Here is a 22188-nt window from a genome sequence, read left to right on the forward strand (position 1 = left end):
CAATATGTTGCGCTGAATCAATATTCAACAAATGTAAGTGTTAAAATTGTGTAAATATTAAAAGTGTTAAAACACATTTTATACTTCAGTGTTGATCAATGTATTCATTTTGAGTCAATTTTTTTGTTACTTTTCAACATATTCATCTTGTGTTGAGTTAAAAAAGTGCATGGACCGTTTGGAACGTGTGAAATGTGTTAAATTTAATACAAAATTTTTTTTACCGCGTACAATGGGTTCTGATTCTCCATATGAGCGAATGTTTCAATCGATAGGAGCGAATATTGGAACGAGCATTTCTGTGACGGTGAAGTACATCAAATACAACTTTTCAATTTTGAATGAAAATATTCACTCTATACGAGTAAAAAATAATTCGAATCCGAGTAGCTCGGTTGTCACTCTGCTCTTCGGGGGCAATTTTATTTCAAGAAATTTCAAAAATAGAATCATTCGATATACAACTTCTAACGCGAGGATACTTTCGTCGACAACGTCATGATAATATTTTTAGAGATGCACATACTATGTAAAATAATTACGAGATATATAAAAATTCTTCGGTATTCCTTTTTCTGAACGAGCACTATATTTGGTTTATTTGAACAATGAAAATGCGCGCAGGTGGAATCGATCGGTGGGTTTCGCGACACGGTGATGTTAAGCAAGAACGCGAAATGGCAGTTTGTCGCATTTTTACTTTTCTCCCTTTGTTTCTCCGTCTCTTAGCTGTGACAATGGGAGCAATTAGTGGCACATGAGGTTTCATCTTGAAACCAAGGGGAAAACAAAGGGGATCGTCGAGCACGCATATTCAAGCGCTGATGTTCCCCTTTCACCTTTCTTACGAAAGCAAAAATAAATCACAGGGAGATGCACTGGAGATGAATCTTCGACGTGACGCTTCGACATCTTTCAATCGGGTTCTTCCCAACGACGAAGGTGGTGTGCACGCAAAATTCCTCAAAGTGTACATCATCGCGATTGGCATCGACCACGATTTCATGACTAACGCGGACGTTACGTATCGTTAAAATGCACAAATGTCCCCATCATTCTCGTTTGAATTTCAAACAGCGGGCAAAATGTGTGGTAGCGAAACGATGATTTAGTGTTGATCACCGGAGAAAGTGGGTCAGCCAAAAGCTGAACATCACTATCGTTACTTACATTTGTGTCACTGTGTCAAGGTAATCGAGACTCGTTGAGATCGCTTTCGCGCTTCGCGTCGTGCTCTATCCGCTCTTAGACATTAGCATTATTTTGTTAATTAAAGCGTAGAAAGTCACTTTTAAAATGTTACCACTTCAACAATTAAACCATCGAACGAGGTATATTACAAATGGAAGATAAAATAAATGGAATTTTTGCAATAAAATATTTGCGTGATTAAAGCAGTATGATGTGAAACTGTAGATTTTATAATGTTAACATTTCATAACGTTAGCGAAAGAGAGGTATTACGCGCGCGCACGCGTACGCGCGCGTGTGTGTGTAAGCGCGCGTGCGAAATGAATTCTATACGACTCGCATAAAACATTCTCAAAAATGTTCTCTCTCTCGCTTTTCACGGAGGGAAGAAACGCAGTATTCGCTTTAATACGCCGAACAACCGCGAAAAGTACAAAGGTTACGAATGTGCGATAGAATTCGTTCCATTCGACTAGAAGGTCTGAACGCACTCGTGACGTCCTCAGTGACGAGTCACTTGAAGCCACTTCAGCCGGGATCTCATTTAAAAAGTACACATCAACCCGTTCATTATTATTATCATCGATACAGCTTGCGGCAAGTCGCGGAATCAAATTCAGCGAGTTGTCATGAATAATTCACGCACGTATAAATCATCGGCCCCCGCACACCGAGCCCGTTGCCTTAGAACTTTTCGCTGCGCCGCACGACGCATGCAAGTTGCATTAACGATCTTCGCAGTTCGCCAAATCCGCACAAGACGTATTATTCCGCGAATCCGCGGACGCGCGCACCAAATCAACCCTTAACCGGTTGCCCCGCGCGCTCAGGTTGATTAATAAGCTGATTAATGCAATCCAATCGCCGAAGATGTGCACGTACGCTGCCGCTAATGCCGCTTCTGTAGCCGTGAACGCTCGCTTTTAAGCCCAAATCCGATAAGCTTTGAACTTTCGCTTGTCTAGTCCATATTTATGAAGTATTGTAAACGCGGTCATGCCGGCTCACTCGTTCGGCCTGCGAGGCGGCAGCGGGTACGACGCGTTACCTGAAAATTTGCCACGACAAAATCCACGGCAAACCACCTTTATATCTGCGTCCGCGTGAAAATCTCAGTCGACCGGCTTACCGAGCTTACAGGGATTATGGCTTGCAGTACAGACTGACCGCGGTGGTTCTTGGATAATGAAATATACATTCGTTGAGCGTCTCGTTGGCCTGTTGGGCGAAAGCGCGCTGAGAAAAAAATATATGATGCTTGTGACTATAATCATCATGGCGAAAGGATTCTAGTTAGGAGAATCATTTTTAGTAGTAAATGTTGAAGAGGAAAAGGCGTCATGGCACTTCACTTAAATTTCGCACGATAATTTTGCCAACAATTGCTATTTCAAATTAAAATCTGAACGATTACACTCGTCAAAGTGTTGTTCCGTCGATTTTAGACCCGAAGTTATGGAATATTTATTATTTAATACGTTACATATATATATAACAGGGGATGGTAAAGTGGCCCCCAACTAAAATCGATTAAAAAATCGGATTTGTTTAAAATAACACAGTATTTGGTCGCAAAATTATATATGCATCAAAAATTCGATGTGAAAACCTCGAAAAAGAGTTCGTATTATCAGTATTTTTAGGGGATTACATTAGCAAAATGCCATGCTATTGTTTAACTTTATACAATTCGGAACGTGTAAAGCCGAATAAAATGTTAAATAACGAGTAAAACATGCAAATGTACATATATTCGTTTGATAATACGTTCGAGTTTGGGAAGAGCGAAAAAGTACGTATAATTAAATGCTAAAATGTACTTTGAAAAACGTTGCGAAATGCTCAGAAGAAAAAGTGCGTTATAACGAATGTTAACTATTGTGTATTGGCATAGCGCCACTATGTAACGACGGGCTACTAAATAAATGATTCCAGTAATGATACTCCATAAATGATTAAGTAATCACTAGAATTCGCTACCTAATAGTAGAGATACTAAGAGAAGTCATATCTACAAAGGCCATATAATACTACCTTCTCCTCTCCAATATACTGTCAGCGATAATAACCTTACATGCATACCTTACATGGATACCGTGCACCGGGAAATGCCTGGAGGGAATTAAGGACGAAGATTAAATATTTGCCGAGTATTCGACTAGTGAGGTCACATTTTGAATCAAATAGCCCGCCTTCGCGAGCTAATTTTTTTTTATCGATTCGATCGGAATTTAATCGCCGTCGTTTAACTTCGTCTACACGCGCAGGCGAAATTTTCAAAGGAAGTCTTTCTATAAACAGAAGAATATTATCGATTAGTCGTTTCAATTCTATTTTGCATTCTTGTGTTATTGAGGTCCGCGAAATTGCTTGCGGATTTCGCGAATTAGCTGGATTCCTCGTATTTCGCCCGATCTTGTCGACCACCTCGCGTAGCTTCGGCGGGAAAGTGATTTCCCGACACCAACTATGTCGAAAATTGAATTTACAAGCGCGCAGCCAGATCGCGAAGAAGAATGTCACGAGCTATTTTTGCGGGAGTTACTAACATCTAGTACTGTTTATTCAAAATCGATATTCAGCCAGTGTCTCGCCAGCAGATTATTACCTACCGAATCTCACGAGAAAATTTCTTTTTCGAAAACGAGTTCCCTCGTTAGGCCATCGTTTGCGTTTCGATCTGCATCGGAGAAAAAAATGTTCGAGCCAGCAGGTTTCGAAAGCCAGAGTACAGTGTTAAACTTCAAAATCGACAGTTTCGGAAAGGCTCTAAACGTTATCGCCGTTCGCTCGCGCCGATCGTCGATTTCAGAGTCTTTTCGTCGGGTCCTTTCGCACCGAGCGTCCCGACATGACGATCCATTCTCAAAAACGTGTTTTTCCGAGGCAAGCAACCCGCGATCTTGCGGGTTACTGGGTCACCCGTTAAGCGAGTTTAATATGGCTCAGGAGCGCGCGGAATTCCGAGACTGCCGCGTTCTCGAGACGCCCTTCCCGCGACCGCCTCTCTCGCGAGTTTTCCTGCTTCCGCCGTTATCCGGAGATAAGAAGCGAGTTAAAGAAGGAAGGAAATTGTTTGAGAGAAGATAGATAATCACTGGTGTAGAGAAGGAAAAGAAGCCCGCGAGAAGGGAGGTTTCTAAAACGGGGATGGGCAAAAGGGTTCCTCTTCCTCCCTTTTTCCCGTGACGCTTTGTAGTCCTCCTTCTATGTGTGAACTGCGCACGAATGCTGAAAGAAGGATGGAAGGAAAGTCCCCGAGGAACTTCATGCTACAATTGTGCGAGCTGACTCGGGAAGAAGGAAAATCTGCCCTCGCTGTCCCCGGAGAAAGCCCCCCCTCCTCCCTCCCCCTGCGCACTTCGATCTATCGTGTGGCCTCCGCTGGTCGCTCTACTTAAAACGAAGAATCTGAGCCCGGCTAATGTGTACGCCGTTAATCAATCGGTGAATTTTGCGCGCGCCACGTGTGCTGTACGTCCAAACATAAGTTAATTACCAATCGTGAAAAAGTGAAGCAACAATATTGGCGACACAGCAGTGCCAATGAGGGCGCGTCTCAATGAAATGACCGATTCCATTGAGAAGCGATTGTCATTGACAGACATCGCCGTCGGCCTCGTCGTGAGGTCTTATCGCTTAAAACAATCCCCGTATTGATTTTTGCATTAACATAAATGGGCTATATTGACGTCCGTCGCGATTGCGTTCATTGACAAATTAACGTCGAAATATGAATTCAACGCGATAACCGCGACGAGGATGCGAATCCAACTCCTTCACGGATGAACTGGGAGATTTAATTATCGGAAAATGTCAACCTGTGTCACATTCGAACAAACGTTGCGAACGAATCGCTACTTGGGATTATACTTTGGCCGTGATTATTACTGGGGCTATCTATTTTCGATAATTTCGAAGATTAACTGTAAAAATTTCGCACTTTCGAATTTTGGTAGATCGAGACCTCGAAGATCCCGTCTCCCAAGGCCGCAATCTTCGCGCTTCGAAGCTTCGAAGAGCGCAGCTTTGCGAATGAGATTGAGATTGGGTTTAGATGGCGATGGATTAGATCAAGATTAAATAGCGATAGAGTTCACAAACGACGCTTCTCACATTTTAGAAATCTTATAAATTCGATATCTCGTAGCTTCGAGCTTCGGTCTTTTCAAAATTCGAACACTGAACACCGAGGCTTCAGATTTTCGAAGTGTTCGAAAAGTGTCGAAGTCTTCAAAAAAAAAAAAAATAAATAAAAATAAATAAATAAATAAAAAAAGCGTCAACCTTAATAATTACTCGCGGAATGCGGGTGTATCGATTGATAAATTGTTGCGAGAATTGCTTTCCTCTTGCACTTGGAAAATTCACCGCTTTATGACACACGACGACCTCCAGCAACGATCGACTCGGCTAATTTTCGACAACTTCGCTGTTTTCTCATTCCACCCGCTTCCGGGTGGACGGAACCATGGTTCGTAAATACTCGAAATTCTCTCTTGCCTTTTCCCCTTGGCGTTTCGGGCCGAGACGGGCAAACGAGGCGGAAATCAATGGCTGGGAGGACAAACCCCTATTCGATTTTCGAGATGGTCGCGGTTCATCGGGGTCTGGTGAGCCATGCGACGTATACGGACATGTGTTATCTATGTGTCCCGTCAAAGAGTAGTGGGGAATGACTATGGTGGAAGCCGGTGGAGGAGCGGTAATCAGATTTGCAAGAGAGCGATGGGTTCCATCAGCGCATACAGCGTTTCTATCCATCCTATCTTTCTCCCTGTCCCCTCTCTCACTCTCTCTGCGCTCTGTCTCTCTCTTTCTCTCTCAATATTCCTACATCTCTGGACACCGTCTATATTTCATTTCGCCCAGCGAAACGTAGTTGCATTAAAAAACATAGTAGATGGACACGTTTCGTACGCGAACGTCAACCTCAAAATACGCGCGGTATATACACACGCGAATTTCATCGCGGCGCGATACGTCAAAATTATTCGCGTACTTCTAATGGGATAACAAGATACGTGTGTCGTTCAAGAGAGAAATACGATCTCGTGAGAAATGCGCATGACAGATTACACAACTCGATTTCTTTAGCGTGATCTTACGCCGTGAGCCGGCCGGATTAGGCCAACGATCGATCCGCGTTTTCACCTTCGCTTGAAAATGCCGGCACACGTATATAAACGTGTCTTTATCTTGGGTACGTGCACGACACAGGCCGAAAAAAATCACGCCGCGCGATGATATCGCGTCGCGCGGCGGAGTTCCGATTGCCGGAAGGAAAGCGTCGTTCGAGCGATTCTCCGTTCTCTCTCTCTCGGATCGCGGAAACTTTCACAGAACGACGCTATCTTCTATCCACGAGCGATACGTGCTATTTCATTCAATCGCACCCGCGCCTCGAGTTACCGCGTTATTTACGCCCTAAATCCATCATCGGAAGCGTGCTGCCGCAAATGTAAGTACAATGCGGTTTCCTTCGCGCTGCACCGAATCTCTCTCTCTCTCTCTCTCTCTTATTGGCAGTCCGTCGGCCCCGACTGTTCATTTAATTACTTTGAAAGGTGGGTGGAGACCGGAAGGTGGATGGCCACTTTCTTGAACGTTAATAACGCACTCCGATGCATCGTCACTTGCGGCGAAGCACATCGATAGTTCTTCGCGACTCGGCGCTCTTTGAGACGATAACTTCATATGCCGGTTTTAAAGCATAATTATATAACAATAACGCAATGTTTACCCGCCCGTCACGCCGATAAAACGTCGCGCGCGATCTTTTATTGCTCTGTTATTCATTATAATCGCCGTCGATTTTTTATACCGTTGTAAACAACGAAGCTAGTGTTAGTGATTCCGATGACTTCGACGCCGCGAATCAGCCGATTGAACGCAAACCATTTTTGTGGAAGCGAGGAGGACGCGAGAAGCCTTCGCAAAATACGATAAATTTCGATCCGTGAATTATTTCCGACAGAACCTTGCAGAACGCGAGTTCAGAGTTGATTTGCCGACGTACGAGTAGCTTCGGCGAATGTCCTTGCAAAGGCGCACACATTCGTTTCTTACGTTGGACGCAAGGATACACAAATACATAAGGAGTAAGTTGGGCATAAGGATGTGGATGTGAATGCGGATGTGAATGTGGACGTGAACGTTAAAAAGCGCTCGGTGATTTATTGTGGTTTGTCTCAATTACGACCTTCGTCTGATCTCAAAGGAAAGATACCGCAATTACTTTGTTTCATTATAGAACAGATACGAATCCTTAGGGACACGGTGCGCTTTAAGGACGCCGCGATCTCTGAAATATTAATCACCGACGTGCTTCGGTGATTAAGACCGGACGGAGTTTGCCCAGAGATGCCACAATTCCTCGAGCGATTCAAGTGGATAGTAAACGCTAAACGCGTGCTCATCAAATATACGTAATTAATGTTGTCAATAAATATATTCGAAAATGTTATTAATATATAATAAGGATGTATTATATTGCAGGAGACATACGTCGTATAGCACTGTAATTGACCGATAGGTGATCCTGTTTCTCTCGTTCCGGCAAATACTCCGTATGAGTTTAGTATCAATGTATCACGTCCGTTTATCGAGCGCGAATACAAATGCTGTCTTCGCGCGAACGGCCGGCCGGCCGTATTTTTCGGTTTACTCCGCTGTAGCATGAAGAACTACCGCATAGTACGAGAAGCCACAAGGCACTGTTACTGCTCGTGAAACCATGTTCACCTGCTCCCAGCCGAGATATTTCAACTCTTCGTGACGTGTTATTCGTATCTTGTCATTCATCAGCTGTAGAAAATCAATATCTCACCGGTATATAAACGCGTATCAGTAAAGTTAATTAACAACATTAATTAATTAATTAATTAATAATCCTCATTTGGAGTTCAGAATTTACAAAATGAGACACGCATGTCTCGTAGTCACAATTAATATTGACGAAGCGTGAGGCACGTTATAAAAAAAAAAGAAGAAAAAACCGAAAACATGAGATAATTCTTTTCGTTTTAGAATTTGTTAATATCAAGCGATTGCTCAAAAACTGCAAGTGTTTCTGCGAGTTAGCCCGATGCCCGACGGAATGAAACACACACACACACACGTGCGATGAAAAGATGTGATTTGTTCGTAACGTATGAATAATGTCTACATACGCTCGCTGCGCGTTTATAACACTTATCGATTTTGTCACTCATTACTTCGGCGTATACTATAACGGCACTTATGTGTGAGGACGAAGAGAGTACAAGGCCGATGGGAAAAATCTATATCTCCGGCAAATTCCGGGAACGTTGCTCGTTGTCCACGACGTTTAAATTCCGCGGCCCGATAATTGAACGAATCCGCCGATCAACAGATCCCCCGGAAATTGATCTGACGGTGAAGGTGCACGCGGTTTGCGGCCGTGTGTACTCGTGCAATCGCGCGAGACCACAGGACTTTTCGGCCGGGTATCGGCATAGTTCTATTTCCGAAGCATCGCACGGTCGTTACATATATTATCGGATCAATGAACTTAATTGCGACACTTCGCTCGGCTTCGTTCGAATATCTCACGCAATTATGTACATCGGTCATCTGATCCAGTGATTCTCAAAGCGCGTGCGGGTCGCTTCAGCAAGCATTGTCACGGATGAAAGGGAATCGGATATGGATTTCATACAAATTTTACCACACCGGTGTGCCAAATGTGCGTGCAAGTGTGCGTCACGCGTCAAGCTAAACGAGAATATTTAACGTTAATTGCAACTATATATCGATTATCGTGGACATTGCAGCATGGACTCTCTTCATGCAGCGATGACATAATCGTCGATTTGGTAATTAATTATTATAATATCGTTATTTAAAATATACAAATTAAATTGCGACCGCCGTTGGGGAAGTAGGCACACCTCGCCAGGTCTATATCTTCGATAGTTTCGAAGCTTCGAAGGTAACTTGAGACTTTCGAATTTTGGTAAGTCGAAGCCTCGAAAGTGTAAGTCTTCAGAAGCCGCAATATTCGTGCTTTCGAAGCTTCGAAGAGTACAACCTTGCGAATGATATTGAGATTAAATAGCGACAGATTAGATTTAGATTAGATAGCAATTTCGAATAACGTTCGAATCATTTTTGAAACTACGTTTTAAAATTTTCTAATTCCGATGTTTCGAGGCATTCGATATTTTGAAAGTATGAATACTGGATAACGAGGCCGAACGAATTTTTTAAATATTTCGTATTCCATTGTCGTAGCCTCCGGGAGGAAACACCAGCGCTAGACTTCTATGTTATTTACATTGATAATAAATCGTATGCATCGTGTCTCTCCCATATGTGGTATATAACATAACCGTACGAAAACAGTCTGACAGTACTTTACACGGATATGTCTTATCCTCTCTTCGCTTCATGCCTCTTCCTCTTTTGTTTTTAACGTCCACCAATTACACGGGTCTTTTTCCAGATGCTCTCGCGAGTAATGGCTCATATCCGAAAGGCATTGGAACAATGAGCAGGAGGGAGAGGGGGAGGGGGAAATGTTAAAACAAGATTATTTCCGCGTGTATGTCGGAGAGCGGTCTCATCTACTATGTACTTTAATTCGCACCGCTGTGTAAACGTTCGCATGCTTAATTAAAAGCGGTCCCGGCTAACAATAGTTGTTATGTTACGCGTACGATACGTGCGTGAGTCTGATATGTGATATCCTATATTAATAAATATTCTCCACACACATACACATACACATTTGCGGAGCACGTAGTAAAGTTGGCGATATCAGTACACTCGGAACGTTGAAAAGTACGAAAGCCGCTACTGAAGCGAGCGACAACGTATATTTATTTCACAAATTCTGACTGGTATGGTGGTCTCTACGTTGTATCGATACATGGACTACAGGTACAGTGTACTAGTACGGCTGTACTAGTGCGACCTATCGTGGTACGCAGGAACATAGCCCAAGGCACGTCAGCTATTGGCATCCCGGCGTCCGGTGGAGAGACAAAGAGCCTTTAGCTCTAGCCGGGTATTGGACTATTGGATTCTTCTCTCTCTCTCTCTCTCTCTCCCTCCTTCTCTCTCGCGCTTTTACTCCCTCCTGTCTCTCTCTTCCCTCTGTTCACGCCAATATATATATATACATATATACATATCTTTCTTGGTTCACCGCCCTCGAGTCATCCCTTCTCATATTTTCTTCGCGTTGTCCAGCGCTATTTGAATAAACGGGGAAACTCATTAAACTGCACCAGCTGCTTGTCTATCTTCGACTGGTAGTGGTGTAATGAGTTTCCAAAAAAAAAGAGAAAAAAAAAAAGGGGGAAAGGACGAGTAGACGACTGGATCGCGGTGGACATTGAACGGAACGAATGACCGGACTGAGACAAACGGAGGGTAGAATCGCGGGGGATTCAGCGAAGATGAGAAAATCACGCGGAATGTTCCGTGACAATTAATTTCCTGATACATCACTACTACTGAAGACGTCATTTAAGATTGCTCATAACATGAGCTACATAAAACGGTTAGTATGTAATTCTGTAACTCTTTGAATACCATCATATTTTCATCGAGGAATTTCCATTTGCGATTCGTTCTTGCGTGTCCTATGTTAATAAATGATTTTCTTCAATTGTCTGTTACTTACATGAGGGACACTCTTAAAAAAAAGAACAAAATACAGGTTTAAACTAAATTATGTACGGCTATTTGCGTAGTTTCACTCCTACCTGCCAGGCCGGATGGAGAGAAGGAACTGTAACCCCCCGAAAGCTTCCTAAAAATTGTAGCAATCTGATTTTTTTTGCAGAACGCAGCACGTTATCGGGAAAACAGTCAGTCTCGAAAGTCATACTGTACGTTAATGTACGAACGATGTCGGCGCAATATCCGATCATTCACCGTATCGATTGCCTTTGTCTATTATGCTTCTTTTATCGCTGTCTTTCACGCGTATTCGAAGGGAAGTAGTAAATAACATACGCCAATGAGAGACGGAAGTAACGGACAGAGTAAAACTGTCGGAAGGAACGTCCCACATAGCCAGTTTTTAACAGAAAACGCTCCCTTGCGCTCTTCCCTCTTATTTTTTTTTTGTTAGTCACTCAAACTTTTCTCTCTCCTTATCCGTTTCTCGCATTTTCCTCCCCTATTCAATGTGCTCGTCGAGAGGAAAAGATAACGAGCGAAGATGTGAAAGTTTCCTTTGGCCGCCTCCTCTCCTCGGCGAAAACCTGAGCGATTATATTTTTACGATTTGTCGAAATCCTCTCGCAAGACATCTCGACATATTTTAGTGATCGTATCTAAAACGGGATTTTTATAAGGGGAATACATAAAAAGTATACGTAATAATAATTAATGTATAAAATGGAGAGAGGGAGAGAAAGAGAGAGAGAGGAAATTGGAGACAATTTTAACCTTTACAAGGAAGCCACTATAATGACATGGCAAGGGTGTCGAGTTTTTCACTAGTTTATTCTATGATATATATAAAAAAGCTCAAGTTCAAAAACTGTAAAAGTCGCTTAAAATATTGTCCGGTCTATAAAGGTAATTTCATAACTATGATCATTCGTAAATGCCTGAGAATTTAATATGAACTATTCGCCTGATTCTTCAATCGTTTGCCCCGAGAGAAGGTCACAAGAGTACACAGCTGAAAATGCTACGTAGAGTCGACAGTAATTCCGAAGGCATCAGCATATTTTCTTACATAAATCTTCGAGCAACCGAAAAGCTGCTTACCAACGGCTCTTTCCCGTTAGTTACATCGCCGACCGTTCTGTTTAGACTGCCGAATGAAAATTTACGCTTCAAATAAGAACCCGAGATTGTTACCTCGGTTAGTTCGGTCGGTAGCTAGATGGTCTACTGATCACTTAGCTTCATTACTTGTTGAATGTAAGCCATTGTCTAACGTCGTTTACCCTCCTAAATGGATTTCGAGGCGAACCAATAAGACAATAAGCCCACACAAAGATGACTACTAACGTCTCGATTATATTCGCTATGTAGCATCCACGCGATTCATAGAGAAATTCAGGCGTGGCCACCCAGTTCCTGATCAAGGAATGTTTGGGTATTACAATTTCGAAAGTGAACTGTGAGGCAATTTACGAAGATACCAAATTTCACGATAATGTAGCCACTGACATAATCACCAAGTTAATTATCACTTGGGAAGAATCGTCCATTAATTTAATATGATTCTGTGTTACAAGGAATTTAATGATATTATAATTTGTGACATGATTAATAATACTCATTGTGTGTTATATATTTTAACTGTAATATTTATCTTATGCAATATTGTAGTTTTATTAGCCATGAAAAATTTTTATCTCGTGTATCATATGACGATTAATTCCAAGAAACGATTATTTGATGAATAATTTTGTCCAAAAAATAATACGTTGTGTTTCACATTGTCTTTCGAAATATATTTGCGCTAGATTCGAGTTCCTTGAAAAGGGATACAATTCAACGAGGGAGGATGGATATTCTCGATATTTTATGTCACGATTCTCATTTTCTCTGCGCTGCGAATGCATTATTCTCTCGTGATTGTCTCTCACGACGTCGAAAATCTGCGACGTCAACTAATTCCAGTTGCAAATCATTGAAACTCCGCCATCTTGTTACTACGAAGCAACAGAAGGATGCTGTATCGTGCGAGGAACGGATCGATACCGATAGTTTCGTTTTACACAATCGTTTGTTAATTGTTATTAGTCGGCACGGCGCACGTCATTGTCTGAAGTTAGGTTTGTGTCCCGAGCACAATATCGATTGGAGGTGTAAAGATAATACAATAAAAGCTCGCATTGCGTGCTCCTGCGAGATAAGTTACTTGTCCTTCAACAGATTCAATTTCAAGTTTCCTGCTGAGGACAAAAGCAAGCTCAATTCGAAAGGAGCGAGGCAACGGTGGCTCCCTATAATTCTACACATTGTGCACACAGTCAGCGAGAAAGAAAGGACTTGAAAATTTCACTATGCGCGACGAAAATGCCCTGCCGTCTCGAATAATTGTAAATATTTGATCGAAATTTTCATAACGATTTCAAGTAACGCTCCGTTGGATTTGTTTCAAACAGCATGATACAATGCGTTATCAAAACCTATCGGTCAGTGGACTGAAAAGAACGTTAATAATTAATACGTAGCAGGCATTAAAAATTCACACATAAGTTCATTATTGTTACGCAAATTTCTAGTAGCTTTCCAATCTTGTTGGACGCTTGTGAATAATTCAACATTTTCACTTCATTTAATTTCAACGTATCAATAAATACCCGGCGCTCTCAGTTTATTCTTTTATTTCGCTTTTCGATTTTCACGCTTGGTTTTGTTAACGTATCCCGGTGACGTGTGCAAACAGAGTCGAATGTTTTTTTACTCGTCTTATCTGTTAAAATGTCGAAAATAATAATATCAATAATAATGTCTCGTCCTGTCGCGTAGCGAACAGCGATACGTACGCAAAATAATTTAATATGAATTATAAATGAGTAATTCAATTATGTTTTTCTCTTACCAGTCCTCGTTGTTGCGCCAAAAAGCGGCGCGCAAGATAAAACATAAATTATAGATCAACAGTGCCCCGGATGCTGTATAATTTCTCGTCGTAATCAGATCGACGTGATAAAATCGCGTATTTTCAGCGTGTTCGTGTCTACTTCTCGATGTAATGCGAATGTAAAACAAGAGGAAAAAAATTCCACGTGCGCTTTGATACTTCGATGCAACGCGCGCGCGATCTATATTTAATTCCAGTTTTATTTATTCGACTCCCGCCGATGGTGGGTTGCGCCCCGTAATTTCGCGTTGTAATCACAGCGGCGCGATAAAATCTCGTCGTTTTTAGCACGTCTACTTTTCAATATGACGTGAATGCGAAGCAAAAAAAATGTTACGCTTTCTTGACATTTTGACACACAACACAATATCTATATTTAATTTCGGTTTTATTTATTCGATTCTTCTCGACAGCATGCGTGTCCACAAGCAACGTTCTACTCTTTCTCTCTTTTTCTCTTCCTCTCTCGCATGGAAAATTAAATAATTCATAATACATTTACGGGATAGAGTGCATTTTAACGTACATTGAATCATGTTAAAATTGCACCTCGCTAAAATCGGAAGGGTTGGCTGCACGATACGCTCAATTAGCAGCGGCAATTATAACCGGTAAAATTTCAGACACTCATTACGCGGTTCCATTACGTTAAAATAAAATTAAGCGTTTTATTTTTGTATAAACACTTAAAGCGTAAACTGTATGATAATACGAATTTATACGCGCAAATTTATCAGCTATCGAACAGTTACAATTTTTATACGCATCCCTTTTTTTAAAGAGTTCTTTTTTTTTTCAAATTAAGTTTCGCTCTTCCGAATATTTTCAAAATCCCCTTTCACCTGAACACCTTTAATTCGCGTCTGCAGGTTTTATCGACGTCGCTTGAAAATATCGAAATCAATTCCCCGTTGTGATTCACGTCGCGCGAGCGCGCTATCGGGCGGCTCGTGCAAACAAAGAGAATATTCCAAGAATATTCCAAGATGTATCCGCAAAGAGTCCGTTGTTATCACGAAGGTAAAACAATAGGGAAGGTTGGTTGACTGGGAGACTCGTGGAGGAGGGTATCCGCTGCGTCAGGAAACGGTTTATCCGAAAATCGAATACGAGGGTGGGCTTTCCTCGAACGTGATGGTTTTATCGGGGAACTTTTCGGTAGTGCGGCGCAAATGCAATTTGCCCGGTAATTTTATGACATTACGTGCGCGGAGTATTACGACGAGAGGCCAAAATCCGGAGCGCTGCGCTGCGCTTGCCACGCGTCTCGCATTTGATGCGTTCCACGGCGAAAACTATGCGCCAAATGCGGCGGTGCTGCGCACCATCGCGACACGGTGCCGAGCACAAAGGTGCAAACGACAATGATTCGTTGTAAGGATTAACGCGAAAGAGTGGAAACCGAGGTGACGATCGATGCCGAAATCGCGAGGCGTTCGAGCATTTCGAAAAATTGCCGGTGAAATAGAAGAGGTACAAAACGGCTCCCGATCACCATGTATATCGAAGATTCCTAATCTGGAATCACATCGGGAAAATCTCCCTTTCTTTCTTTCTCTCTTTCTCTCTTCGTCCCTCTCATGGAAAATTAAATAATTCCCGATATGAAAACGAAACTCATCAACTTGGGGAATTCATTCACAGAGCATCCTAAAATAGAGTCTGACAATTCTATTGTGGTAACTTTAACGACGGATTCTCTTGGACAAATCTGGAATCGATTTTCTTTCGCGAAAGTGTGTTGAGGAATTAATGGTGTTTGAGTTAGAAGCGATTGGATATTGCAGACTGAGCTTGAGGGAGGGACAGATTGATGACGAAAAGTGAGGCCCTCCGACTGATTAGAAAATAAAGATCAGATTCAGCATGAAGTAGAATTTTCGAAAAATTGCCGCGAATGACAATCCTTCCTCGACGTCGGATCGCGCTAAGAAAAGATCAACTCTAAATTCGCCGATACATCCATTATGAAAGCTAAGGTCATGATTCGGAACGCTTCGTATATTTTTGTCCATATTGCGATCTTAGACCCTCGCGCAGACGGTAATCTCAAATTACGTAGGAATTCCGATGCTATAAGTACTTTGCGCATCGATCTCTCGACCCTAGTCGTTTGTCCGACTAGGCGTAAAAGTAAGTGCAATATAAAGTGAATCGATATTATTATAAGTCGTCTGTCGCGCGCGAAGCTCGCTGAAATCCCATTCATTACGAAGCTGCGCCAAGACGTTCAAAATACGTCAAAGTACTCCCCTTTGTGCCGAAGACGAAGTCTCATGCGCTTGCCTAGCGCATAGTTGTGAGACAGGCTGATACGATGTGACCGGGGGACTTTGTAGTTTCTCTTTCAAGCCTGTTCGAACAGGTCTGGTTCTTACGGAAGATGCCCGACAACCAAATATGTATAGCGCAACACGTTTTCCGCCAAACACCACGCTTATATCACCATATCCTTCGAAGCAACGCCATCAGCAAATTCGACTGGAAAATAACACGGATATAATCCATACGAGCAAACCTGATTTTTGGATTAACTTCACGTCATGCTTTACACAAGAGAGGTATTGAAGAGAAAATACAACTTTAATTGTTGTATTATTGACTTTAGATTTCCAGTTAAATTATTGATCCTGGGAGCCTTATTTTCTCTCACTGATTACTATATTTATAACTTAAACGCTAAGTTTAAATTTCGAAGCAGAAATTTTTTATCAGACAGAGCAGCAAAAATTTAAGCTGGTGCTGTCAATTTCGATTACCCGGGAACCCGAGTCGTTCAATAAATAAATACACGGCTAATTTCAGGCGTTACAAATTTTTTCTAACTATAACAGATAATAATGACGTCTGAAATTAGCCGTATATTCAGTTACTGAAAGATTCGAGTATTCGGGTAATCGAAATTGACGGTACTAATTTCAAATCCGTTATCTAACGTATTCTGCGATATTTTCTTCTTTCTTTCGATGTGATCCCGTGATTTTCATATTTTCTCGTCGTACGGCAGAGTATTTCCGCTTTATTTCAACAACGTTTCTTATACATATATGTCTGTATGTATACATGTATATACACGCATAACAAAAGTAAATATGCCGGGATTGACGTAGGTATCGCACTTCATGCATATAAAATGTCAAATGTCAGTCGAAATTGGACAACGCTCGACCGTAATTACGAGGTGCTAGATCTGTCGGAGCATAGTGAGGTCTTCCAAATTAGCTATATCTATAGCGATAATCACGCAATGCTACCTGCCGATAATACATCTGCGATCGGAGCTATTCATGACGCAGATAAGGCATCGGCTTTAAGATATGAACAATGCCGAGGAAATAACGTAATTACTATTCATATACGATATTATAACGATCGGTAGATCAAACGACTCATTCACTGAATATCGAACGGCATCTACCCAAATATCGAGACCCTAAATATATATTAATCGATATCGAAAATAAACCTTCCCCACCTTTGCAGAGTGACCGTCGTAAGTGAATACTGATTTTTTCCCCGACTGCAATGAAACTCCTTGATGTAAACAGGAAAAAGTCGCAAAATATTAATAAATATTAAAGTTCACGTTTATGAATACGTTTGTATAATTAGAAAGCGTCTGTCGCAAAACGCGTACCGCGCATTGAGAGAAAAATATTTGGTACTTGTAACTTTAATTGCCGTAATGAAAAAATCATAGTCAGTGGGGCTATTTTCTAAGTGTTATCATAATGTGATAATACTTTTTTTTTTTTAAAAAGATAAAGAAACCAAATGCACGCGTTTCGCTGTTGTTTTGTTATTACAAAATAATACAACGAAAAGAACCCAGTTAAAAAATTATATTAAAAAAATTGTTATTAGGAAACTACCTTATTCAGAATAATAGTACCCGCGCACAAATATTCTATTGTTATAATAAATATTAATTCTTAGCCTATATAAATTTAATAATTTAAAATTTAATAAAAAAAATTAAGTTGAAAATAATATAATTATATAATTTCTTTCAGTGTGCGGGAGTAACGTTAGTATCCACGTGTTCCACGTTAGTATCCATGTGTTCGCCGAATTTTCGAAATTTAAATCACTAAGAAAAAAAAACAAGGGAGGAGAAAGGGAGGGGAAAATGATCAGACGAACTAATTTTCGGGGATTAAAACCCTCGCGAACGTTTTAGGCCTTTCAACAGCGGCCCGGTAGCAGTCGGGCAAATAAAACGCACCTGCTGGTAACGTCCGCATTATCGATTGTAGCGTAATAGCGTAATACGTGAAAGCTTCACTCGCTCGCTATTTATACACGGCCATCGCGTATAGGTAACGAACGAAATTTCCATAGCGAGCGGTAGCGACGGAGAAAAAAATCATTGCTCGCGGCTGCGACGTGTACTTTTATACCCGGTGCCCACGTGTACGATCGCGCACGTGTCACATTCGGTCAATCCCGCCATTCTTCACCCGAGCGGCTTTCTCCGATCGTTCTCACCGGCTACCTGTTCGCTCCTTTGTTGCCGCGCAACATTTCATTTCGCTGAATATTGGCTTACATCCCCCGTTCGTACGTAATGTCGCATTGTTCCCCGCTATTAGAAAAAATCTAGAAACAGTAGCATCCATGATAACGTTATCTCCGCATCCACCGTATCTCGGACGGCCCCGGTGCTCTGCATTGTGCGCGGGTAGTTTCGAGCGTGACGAACCGAACGCGAAGAATTTTTATGCGGCAGGTCGGACCGCCTGCCCGTTCATTTTGTATTCTTGCATGCAATATGCACAAAGAACTCCCATTCGCGGTTAATTCGAATCTGGGGAGTGCCGTCGCACCGTCGGCGTTGGAAATAGAAATTTATAGTTTTTTCTATTTTCGATAGAAAGAAAAAATAGCCCGCGCCGCGCTTACTGGACCGGACACTAGAAAAATCCGATATAACGACTCGCAGATACTCGGGCCATCGAAATGTGCGAGAATATTTGGCTTTCTACCAACAAAAAAGGCATGTAAAAATTACAACAGCTTGGATACAACCTCACGTTACAATGGGTTTTATAACGTACGTAAATTATTCGTCACTGTGGACGATTAATTTCATAGCCTGCGTCTGTTTCTCAATTCTTTTTCGGATTTCGGTTCTCGTCCGGCGAAATTTGCCGATCTTTTCGTTACCCGACAACGGCAAGGTGTTAGAAATAATTTCTTAACAATAATAAATGTTATTACGCCATTTTCTCACACGTCAATTTAAATAAAGAGAGGAATCGAAGCGCACGCACTCTGTTTATCGTGCGCAGGAGCACCGACAGTTTAAAGACAATCTCGCGTGACAGAATGTAATGGTCGATAACGAGTGAATGACAACTGAAACCACATGTAATTTACACGCGAAACCACACGCGTTGAGTGAATCCGCATAGGGACGAACATACTGTCGAGAGGATTTCTGGATTGGCTGCAGCGGTGAGATAATGTCGTAACCGTTCTTGCCGCTGCAATCGCTGTGACTGCATTGCGAGTCGGTATAATGCGACAGCCATCGTTTCTCGCATAGCTGAAAATTGACGTACGCGAAATCCAGAAACTCGGGATCCTGCCTGAGCTCCGATATGTCCTGCGAGACACGCCGGTTCAAGTTACACATAAGATGAGTTGACTCATCAGATCGTCCTCCGATCCGAAATGTCGGATTAGCCATCGAGGTAGAGAGAGAAAGAGAGAGAGAGAGAGAGAGAAAAGCGAACTTTGTTTCGCACGATCCAGCTTCGAATTGGCCGAATCTTTTGTGAAGTGGAGTGAAACAGAGTCATATCAGAGTCATATGAGAGACTCCCTTTTTCCTTTTCCCATAAACCACGGCGCTCTTCGATCGCGTTTTATCGGGTCTCAGATTTTGCCTACTTTTTTATGATTAGCTACAATGATTATTAGATGCACGCGAATTTAACTAAAAATAAAAACACGCATGATTTTGGTTCTCATTAAAGGGGGAGCATATAGTACGCCTACTTTTCTTCGATTTACTCACGAAAGATTAAAACTGGGTTGAAAGCATTAGGTTGCGTCGGTCGGATCCGATCGTTGGGTTTAATTAACCATACATTAGCGATTATAACCCTCTTTAATGTACAAGGTGATTCAAAACTCCAGGTCATTAGCTGGGAAGGTGATGAGTTATTGAGAAAGAAACCAAATCAAAAGAAATTGCATAAATATAGGTCCGGAGGAACCTACTGTTATACCTAATCAAAATAATACAAAATCAGAATCAACTTTAGGACCAATAGCACATATAATGTTATTAAATATTATAGTTACTAGCTGCAACATTGTTAAAATGTAATACCTAAAAAGAAAGTTTCCTTTCACCGTTGTAAGTAACATGCTCAAAGAGATAGAATCGCAGGAATGAAAAACAGAAGAGGAACTGGAATCATTACCGTATTGCAATTTTACTCAGCATCGATTGCAATTTCCGTGAGTACCTGGAAATTATTATCGATGCATCAACACGACAACACTCGGACAAGTCGATCGATGATAGACAGACACAAGATAACCCTAAGCAGTAAAAGAGACAAAAAGCAGTTACACGTACACGCGAAGAAACACAATATGGAGCTTTAGCGGAAACTATTCCGTCCATAGCGAGCGCAAACCGCGTTATATACATCTCGCGCGCATCCACGTGAACACCTGCTTCTCTTGAAAAATGTCGCATTTTCTGTAATTTCCTTTTTATCGCGGAAGACGACCTGCTCCACATATATCGCCGTATAATTTCGCCGCTGACATATATATATATATATATATATACGCGCGCACACAACACGGTCAAGTTTAACGCGAAGTCGGACGGCTCGATATCGCTTATAGACGGTGAGTTTAATTCGCGTCTGTCATACGTGTTTCAGGTACGATGGCGGTGATTTAGATCGACTGTCCGGCTTTAAAGCGTTCTCGATACTCGATTTCGCGTCGCGTCAACGAGGGTACGTTGCAACGTTGATATCACCGTTTCCGACGACGCTATTTTCGTATCGGGATGGGCACGCGAGCGCGATTCGCAAGCGTGCAGACGGATTATACACGCGGCGGGCGAGATACAAGGAGTCTCACGCGTATTTTACGCCCCCTGCTACCTGTGCTACCAATGCTCGCATTTTGTATCGATTTATCTGAACTTAAGTTCCGCGCCGATCGTGATTTTATCCTCTTTTTTTCGCGAAAGTTCAAAGTGCGTCGAAGTGAAAAGTCCCCATCGCAAGAGGGTAGCTCGAGATCTCATTGTTTATTCGTCTCGAGTAGGATATTAAATAATAGCATGAAAATTATATACGAATGATATATATCTTATACAACAAGTTACATTGGGTTAAGGAAAAAGTTCGTCCCGTTTTTTAATCGGTTCTTCGCGGATTACGCAGCTATCGGACAGATGGCGGGTCATCGAACAAACCGGCGCATACTTAATTGATTGGTTTATTTGGAAATAAATCAATGTTACATGTAAATTTCGACTGGAAAAAGAAACAGACGAATTTTTGCATCAACCCGATAGTCCTTGATGCCGCGTAACGTAATACGTTTTTCGAGGCGTTTACATCCTCCAGTGGCTCTAATGACTTTCACATCGGCCGGCATCGCATCCCTCCCGTCAAATTGGATTCCTTTCAGCGGCAGCAGCGGCAGTAGCTGCAGTCGAATGACCTACACGCGTTTTTCTTTAAACGGGACTTCGGGTGAAAAGAAAAGGCGACTTGTGCTCCGTAATTCTCTGACTCAGGTGTGTGCGTGGCAATCTCGCGAAAATTCGCAGAGTTTACTGCGCTCTGTTTGTTCGATGATATTCAAGCTATATAAAGCCGCTTGATTGCGAAGAAATGCATTGATTTTACATGGCGATTCGTATTACTTCGTGTAAGCAGTTACGTTGGAATGCCGTTTGTTATCGCGACCTTTTTAATGAAAGCGTTCCGGATCAACTTTACCTTCGTAATCTTGGCATTCGACTTACGAAAAATTAATCTCTCGATAAAGAACAGGTTAAAAAAATATGTCGGTTGTAGTTGTTTTCGATTTGATAGATCGTTCAAAACGTCCCTTTTTCCGTGGCGTATAGACGATAGTTATATTTTAATAAAAAGCTGTAAAAAAAAGTACGCTCGTTTAGAAAGTCTCTTTGTATCTTCAATAGTTCCGAGGTGGTACAATACAAAAGCGACGAGACTTCGTTGGACAGTTTCACCCTCTAAACTTGTGGATAAAAAAATACATCTCTTTGTGGGTGAAAAAATACATCTCTTAATTTCAGCTGCTCCAAAAATATATCAAGTTTTATAAAAATTGGAGACGGACGGATTTTTCGCCTGTTAGTTGGAAAAGAGGGACACGAAACACCGTTTGTCAAACTTCGC

General features: G+C 41.8%; 1 protein-coding gene across 1 annotated transcript in view; it reads right to left on the reverse strand.

Annotated features, from left to right (window-relative positions):
- Positions 1–22188, reverse strand: part of LOC106744029 — a 41622-nt gene that overhangs the window by 15309 nt on the left and 4125 nt on the right. The gene's annotated exons all lie outside the window — the stretch shown is intronic.

This window comes from Dinoponera quadriceps, unplaced genomic scaffold (genome assembly GCF_001313825.1).
Source record: "Dinoponera quadriceps isolate SergipeBrazil2010 unplaced genomic scaffold, ASM131382v1 scaffold1252, whole genome shotgun sequence".
NCBI lineage: Eukaryota > Metazoa > Arthropoda > Insecta > Hymenoptera > Formicidae > Dinoponera > Dinoponera quadriceps.